Genomic DNA, 8,604 nt, shown 5'->3' on the forward strand with positions numbered 1-8,604 from the left:
GTAGCAACTGTGACATTGTTGCACATACTTACAGGATAGAATGTAGCAACTGTGACATTGTTGCACAGACTTACAGGATAGAATGTAGCAACTGTAACATTGTTGCCTCATCTAGGATTACTCAAGACTAAAGATCCATCGAGGTCAACTCCAGACTAAATACTTAAGGAATGAAAAAACAAATTCAATAGGTGTCTTGTGAGTCAAATACAACTCATGTGTCATGCGGTGTAAAAATAATTGTAGCGTGGTGTGAGTTACATATAACTCACGCACAAAACCAACACAAAATAACAAATTTGTCATTAAATTAGAAAGGATTGTTTTGTTTGTGAAGTTTTTATTCTAAGCTTTGCACATAGTATTGCAGCCAATGAGGTTTATCTGAGGTACAATTATTGCTAATGAAGGTTTTTTATTCTAATTTCATAATAAAACACCATGTACTCAAGGAAAATTTTCTTTTCTAGTGTGGGAATATGTTAAGCCCAATATGGTAAATGAAAGGAGGTCGACTTAAAAGGCAAGGTACCTTATGTTTCCACTTGAATGTATGGCATTATAAACAGAAAAGGCAGAATCAGAGGAATAGAAACAGATCAGTGGTTTCTATCAGAAGAGGGTCAGCAAAAGAGTTTGATCACAGAGAGACAGAAAAAGATCTGAGGGTATTATAAGTGTTCTATACCTCGATTGTGGTGATGGTCACACAGCTATGTGCATTTGTAAAAATCCGAAGAACTGTATGCCAAAAGTTGCAACTTTTACTTGATATAAATTTTGAAACTGTGAATAAAAATAAACAATATTTTATAAGTGGTCAGCCAATATTATAGTATTACTAATTTTATTAATAAGGTCAAGCAAGTGGGAAACAGCCTAAGAAGAGGTAGAACTGGAAAGCTTTGATAATCATCAAGCAGGGATAGGGAAAGAAGCAAACAGAAATGCATTTGGCAAGAGAGTAAGAAGGATAAACTGGGACAGAAAAATTGACTCATTAAAAAAGTAGCCAAGGGTACAAACTGCCAAGACTTAAGTGATATACTCAAGTTTGACCTAACATGCATCAACAAATAAGGGGTTTACCTAGGGCTGGGGTGGTAAACAGGTAAGCAGTAGAACAGGTTTCCATGGAAGAGCAGTTCTCAGCATCATATGTGTACCCAAGTCATAAATGCAGAGAAAGGGATGCAGGCAGGTGTCCTAAGAATCAAACCTGTGGACATCTGGGCTGCAGAGCCTGGCTCCAGACTTTAAGATACACAGTGACAAGAATCAAGTACCCGTTCAGAGAGCCAGCCTGACTCAGACAACTGACAGCACTGCAGCCTGGCACTCATGGTCTGAATTCATCCCACCTGTAACCTAGACACCTGCGTGGAGGCAAACCAGAGACCACCTCCTTCGGCGAGGATTTCTGGCAAATGGTAACAGGATATGGAAGAGGGTAGAAGGAAAGAGCCATTAACATACGACGTGGCTTGACTTTCTGGCTCTGTTCCCACAGATAGCAAATAAATGATAGACTGAAAACAAACAAAAAAGTCAAAGGCGATAAGATAATGATGTGTTTCTAAGGAAATACATTTTCATGGAGGATTTGATCCTTCATATGAATTTAGGAAATGTGTGCATTGAAAATGTGGGGATGGAAGGGAGAGAAAGGAAAGAATGAGAGAGAGACAGGAAGAAGAATGAGAAAGGCATTAGAGAAGAGAACACTGACAATGGAGACCCCTGAAAATGCAAGGGGCTCGGAACGTGCACTAGACATCAGTAACAGCAAGCTGCTCATCTGAGAGGAGCAGGGCAGGATGGAGTTATCACTGAGTGACGTAATTCACAGGGCGGTGTAACTAGTCTGGCTCTGCATGCTACATATGGTGTTCCTAAGCCAGGGAATGGGACGATTCGGGCACAGTTTGCTTCCTTGCACTGTTCATAGCTCAATCAATCAAATGTTAAATGAGCATCCACTACACTTAGCAGCATGAAAAGTGCTGTGAATAATTCAAAAATTATATGTAATATATAACTATGCTTCTAAGTGGGGTTTACAATCTGGATAGCAGATTCCAAAACATCTATGAAAAAAAAAAGACATGGTTTGAATCAAAGGATTGATAGATCCGCCTTTGAGTCTTTGCCTCCAGTGTCCAAAATCAATAGGCACTTTCTCAATGTTTTCTATTTATAATGTTCTCTGCTATCTATTATATATTTTCAAGGTTAATCTTCTTTCTTCTTTTACTTCATTCTTGTTCCTTCCTTTCTAAAACTTAACATAATTTCTAGACCTGCTACTACACACCAATTACTGTGTAAATCAAAAAGGAAAAAGGTGGGAACCAAGTTGAAAAATGGGATTGGAAAATCTTGTTTTAGAGATGTGTAAACTGAGATAAAAGTAGCTTCAAAATTTGGCCAGGGTCACACAGGAAACAGATTAGGGAGCTAGGATTAAATCTTGGCTTTAAAACTTTAACTCGTTGACTGCTGTGTGAGTTGTATTTAACTCACACTAGTTTTGAGTCTGGGACCTTGTAAAGCTATGAAACTTCTGTGTAGGAAAAATTGTGTCCTGGTGTTGGGCACAACTCACTTTCTGCTTGCGAGACTGAAAGAGTCTGGAGAATGGCATGTGAGTTGTGTATACACAGGAGGGCAGAAAACTAACCTCCAAGAGAGTCTGTCTATGTGAGGTGGCAGTAAAGATGCTCTGGATTTCAAAGGTCTCTTGATGCTGGAGGCAAAGGTTGTGCTCAAGGTCAGCAGTTTTGCAAAAACAAAGCGGAGACAGTCCCTATCAGTGCTGATGTCTGATAAGCAGCTTTTGTCTCCTTCTTCCTGTTTTACAATAATAAATATGACCTGAGGTTTGCTCAAGAGGACTCCTCCCTGAGCTCCTGCGTCCTTCAGCACAGACGGTGTGCCAGGCCTCGTCATTCCTTCATCCACCAAAACCCCTTCACCACTGCTAATCATTTTTATTGTCAATGGGCATGTCTCCCCCACCTCCCATTACCCTGCTCCAGCAGCCCACTGAAGTGCACCACATATGCTCACCTGTTTTCTAATTACCATAACTTCTGACTGAGCATTTTGCCCTGAACATTTGCCTGGAAGTTCTTTGAACAAAATCAATACGATAAAAGGTGGTGGTGTGACATTGTTGTACCTACTTGTACACACTTTGGGGGTATGTCATGAGTCACATACAACTCAAACTCATGGGCATGAAATGGAAAAACTGATTAGTGCCATGTGAGTTGCATATAACTTATGCACAGAAAACAATACAAAATAAACAAATTTTTCATTAAATTAGAACAGATCACTTTGCTTTCCAAATTTTTATTCTATGTATTCTCATAATAAAACACCATGGCCCCAAGGGGAAAAAAAGATTATTTTCTTAGTGTGGCAGTCAATGTGTTAAAAACATTGTTTCACACTGAGAAAAATATAATCTCTGAAAAATCACAATTTATAGAGGTTAAAAGACTCCTCATTTGGTTGAGGAAATTCTTCTTGAAAGAAGAAACAGTAAAGTTTGCTTTGGTCCCAGATAACACGTTCCTCAGAGGCCAAGTCATCTCAGGTGGTGATAATTCAATCCGGCTGGAATATTAACATTTCTGTCTTTCTCCCTACTTACATGCATGCGTGTTGATCTTTTGTCTTTCTTTTCTTTTTTTAAAAATCCATTTTCAATTAAGATTTCTAATTAGATCCCAAGTTTGAGACACATCTCTTGTAGAAAGCAAATGGTGACAGCAGTAATTAAAAAGCAGCTGTCTCTTGTTTGAGGAGGAAACAATTGCTTTGTCTTTAAGTTATGAAATCCTAGGAAATTTTTTATGTATTTTTTTTCTTTTTTAGTAACAGCCAACTTAACTGAAAGATGCTGAATATATCTAAAAAAGTCAACGGCCTCTCTAATATGCATGCTGAAAGCCTCTCCTCTATAATAAGTATAGGTCAACTCTAATACTCTGGGTCCTTGTGCTTTTACTGCTGGAAACACACAAAAAAATCTCCATATTTTATATCAGATCAAATTACCCTTTAAAGTACCAAAGTAGGCAGTACCCCAAGTCATTTGCCTCACTTTAAGTCTTTTTCAGGAACTCAAATTATAAAAATTTTACAAGTCAAAGAGAATAAGCATTTTCAATGGAAAGACACATGGTTCAGACTAGCTGAGGTGCAAACAGTATTTTGGGGGGGGTTTCTCTGTTTGACTAAGAGTAAGGTTACCAGACGTTCCACTTTTGGCTAGATAGTCCTGATTTTTAACAATTTGTCTGGCGTCCTGCGGCATTTTAAAAAAGTCCTGATTTTTGGAAAGAATGCATGACAAGCCAGGGAACTGCAGGACAATAGGAAGGGAATATATGCTGCTGAAAAGGTTAATGTAACTCCATTTGGGAATGAGGAGGTCAATGTAACTTCACTTGGAAATGAAAAGGCTAATGTAAACTCCCTACTCCCCTCCTGGGCAAGGTCGCCCAGGTAGACCTGCACCCTACTCCTTTGAGCCACAGGCACCACCCTGTACATAATTTTTAAAAAATGTATTATATTTGTAAATTGTACTTATGTTGAAATTAAAAATATATATATATTGCAATACTATTTTTGGGTTCCATGAAAATATTTGTTGCTCCATGTAGACCAAATTTTTAATTAAGAACCACCCCCCACCTCCCCACCCCTGTCAATGGTGTCCCACTTTACCAATGTTAAAATCTGGTCACCTTAAGAGAACCAATGACTAATGCTAATATTGAAAATTACTTAATAAGCTCTTATTCCAGTTATCCTTATTGGTACCTAAGGCTATATTTTCACATATATAAACCATAGTCAGGATTTGAAGTGATTAACCACATAATTTAGGTCAAGGAAAACCTGCGAGAAAAAACTAAACCACTAAAGCAAACAGATTTTTTTTCTGGCTTGAATTATCTAGATTCAAGAAAATTACCTAACAAGTTTAATGTACATAGCTATAAAACAGATCAAGTTACCAAAATCAGGCCAGTCTCAGGTGTAAAAGAATCTTCCTAAAATTCATATTTCCAAGACAGAAGCATTTGAAACATTTCCCAGTATAACCCTGGAAATAGCTTTGGGAAATACCACGTTAGATAAAGATACACACGTGTGTATTTGTATGTGATACGTTTGGTTTTACATTTTTACTGTAGAACTTCTCAACCCTGTAATAGGTTAAAATACTCATTGAAAGCTCCTGAAAGTACTGCAATCTTTAGAAATTTTGAAACCTTCCTAGCCCAAACTATTTTATGCAGAATGCATCATGGAACTAGTGTTCAGAGGAATGAACTTACTGAGAAACTCTCTGCATAGTAAAAACTCATATGCACCAGGCTTTGTCAGGGCATGCCATGCGATAGGTCGAAACAGACCAAATGATATCACAGAAATGCCAAGAACAGAAAGGCGCCAAGCACAGCTGGTCCGAAGGCACCTTACTATGGAAACTAACCCCGCTGAGACCAGGCCAGTTCCCACATTCATTTTCATCCTACATGCAGCCCAGCTTCGTGGGTATCTATTTTCACCTGACTTTATTGTAACCACACTATCCGCCTTTCAATTATTTTGTTTGCTGTTTTTCCTTTCAATTTACTTTATTCAGTGCTGTTCTATCTGTCTTGGATTCTTTCCTCACACTTCAGGTCTTAGTTTAAATGTCATCTTCCAGAGAAATACCCTCTGTTTACCCAACCCACAGTAAATTGTTCCCTTGTCTTCCAATATTTCCCTCCACAGAACTCTACTACTTTTCTTCATAGCATTGATTAAAACTTTTGCTCATATTTTAGATCTGCTTATGTATTTTATGTGACCTCTATTGGACCATAAGTGCCATGGAAGCAGGAATGACCAGGGCTGCTTTGCCCAATTCTGTAAAAATTACCTTATAGGGAAGTTTTCCCATATAACAGGCCTTTAATGAATATGTATTTATTTAATAATAGGAATAATAATTTGTCAATTTCTTTACATTTCTGTCTAGGCCTGGCCTAACTGAAACCCTCAAAATTGGTTTAATGTACAATGAAAATTAATTTCTCTTTAAGATATGGTCAGCCACATATGACATGAAGTCACTCGTATTCTAAAACACCAAACTGGAATTATCGTGAAATATTTCGTTAGTAAGCTCTAATTAGTAACCAGTTTAAAAGAATATTATGGGTTGAAAATGAGTCTTATACCTGATTTATGTTGTTTTCCTCAAAAGTTCTCTTTGTTTTTCTGGTTTCAGGGCTCTGTAAAGGACCAAAAGATACAATGTTAGGATTTTGTTTCACTGGATGTTTTTTTACTAAAGCACCCTAGATAAAATATTTAATATACTTATAATGCTCATCGTTACAAACTTGGGGACTTAGTATCAGTGCAAGATTCACAGAACATACAAGTTGCTATTTCTTATTTTTATTCCAAAGTAATCTGTTTCATTCAGCTCACAAACTCCACTAGAAGAAATAACAGTTGATCCTTATTTACTGCTTATATATGCCAAGCATTATTCTATGCTAAGCACTATTCTGAATTATATAGATTAATTCATTTATTCCTTGCATGTATAGCCACTGGCCAAAAAACAGTTAACTCAAACCCCACCCCTACCCCCCAAATACCCTCTGAGCACTTGAATAGGCTGCCTGATAAGAGCGTTTAGTACACACAAGTCCTTTGGCTTTGCTGTTCCAGTTTGATCAGACACGTTTATTCTAAAATGTGATTTAGGCTAAAGTTTTTCTCTGGAGGGAAGGAGATCTGGAGTCTGAGTAACTGAGGTCAATCACCCAATGCTAACTGACAGCCAATGAGGCTCTAGGGAGCAAAGTTCAGTAGAGCTTCCCTGGTCCCCTTACTTCACACATGTCACACATTTGTTACTAGAAGCTTTAAGCATATGGGAAGAGAATACCTGGAAATTTATTCCTAGACTTTGCCTCATGAGCTTTTCTCTTTGCTAATTTTAACCCATATTCTTTCCCCGTTATGAAAAATGACTGATTATACAGCTTTTCGGAGTCTTGTAAGTTCTTCCAGTGAATCATGGGAGCCTGAGGATAGTCTTGGGGCCCTGAAACAACCACCCTGTAAAGTAGGTACTATTATCATACACATTTTATGGATAGAGAATTTGGCAAAGACAGTGAGGTAACTCAGTCAGAGTCCTACATCTAGTTTAAGTATTAGTATTTGAATTTGAATCTAGTGGTCTGGTTCCAGAGTTTGGGCATTTTACCACTATGTCATATTGTTTATCAAAATATTTGTTATATATTATTCAATAAGTGTATCAACAATGCCACCTAATACTTTTTCCTATTTTGTTACAAGCAATGACAATTTTTAAATTGTAAATTTACTACTAATTACCAACATGTCATTTATCCATCAAAAAAATAATGATAACTTATTGGGCTAACATTGTCCTTTAATCGCCATACCTTATTTAAAACAAAATTTTGCTCTAGGAGTGTCAATATGCAGAGGGGACACAGGATTTTCTCACTCATATTATCATCTATCACTCTTCACTATGTATTGTTTCAACATAGGAAGATGAAATTATACAAAGCAAGCTTTAAATTATACCAGGCTTCGTTTAATTTGGGGAAAACAAAATACCTTATCCCAATTTGTCTTAAGATTTCTTACTTTTTGAGTCTGATAGATCCAGAGTTGCTTTTAATATAAATAAATGTTAGAAAAGGAAATTTTCGGGCAGCACCTGTGGCTCAGTGGGTAGGGCACCAGTCCCATATACTGAAGGGGGCGGGTTCAAACCTGGCCCTGACCAAACTGCAACAAAAAAATAACCAGGCATTGTGGTGGGTGCCTGTAGTCCCAGCTACTCTGGAGTCTGAGGCAAGAGAATCACCTAAGCCCAGGAGTTGGAGGTTGCTGTGAACTGTGACACTACGGCACTCTACTGAGGGTGACAAAGTGAGACTCTGTCTCTTAAAAAAAAAAAAAAAAGAAAAGGACATTTTCATAAAAATAGAAAGCATGAAATCAATCAGTTACAACTAAAGAATTATAATCTACTAATTGCTAAACACAAAACACTTATGTGGTGAAGTCATGTTTGCTGTATCAAGCTTTTTTTCAGGTAGATTTTGCAAAAGAAACTGCTCTGATTAGTCATGGCCATTAGAAGTCTGAGATAGTAGCTTTAGCGTAACACTTGAACAAAATTGTAATTTATCTTTTTTCTTCTTCAAATCTACCCAAAGCTAAACATTGTGCTCTGCTGTACACACAGCAGATGGCAGTGTCCTGTTCTTATCACCAGAACAGCTTGTACATTTCCTCTTCATATTTTAAGGTATCATTACATCTGCAAAAGTCATGCGTCTACCTTGAAAACAGTATGAATAATGTATTATTCATACATGGTCCAAGGTGTCTAAATAAGCTCTTGAATATTTTTTTTTAACCTACTAACAAAGTATACTGAGAAAGGGCAAAACTTCATGTAGTAAAGACTAAATACATCAAATATAAACTGGATTGTCCCCACTATAGTGTTATTCATTACCTGTC

General features: G+C 37.3%; 1 protein-coding gene across 1 annotated transcript in view; it reads right to left on the reverse strand.

Annotated features, from left to right (window-relative positions):
- The window catches only part of INPP4B (inositol polyphosphate-4-phosphatase type II B), a 394,326-nt gene extending 388,016 nt beyond the window's left edge, over positions 1 to 6,310 (reverse strand). The window contains exon 1 of the mRNA XM_023513461.1: positions 6,253 to 6,310. The gene's annotated coding sequence lies outside the window, so the exon portion shown is untranslated. The remainder of the gene's footprint in view (positions 1 to 6,252) is intronic.
- Positions 6,311 to 8,604: the final 2,294 nt, after the last annotated feature.

The sequence above is a fragment of the Otolemur garnettii genome, unplaced genomic scaffold, assembly GCF_000181295.1.
Source record: "Otolemur garnettii isolate 467f Iridium unplaced genomic scaffold, OtoGar3 scaffold00041, whole genome shotgun sequence".
Taxonomy (NCBI): Eukaryota; Metazoa; Chordata; class Mammalia; order Primates; family Galagidae; genus Otolemur; species Otolemur garnettii.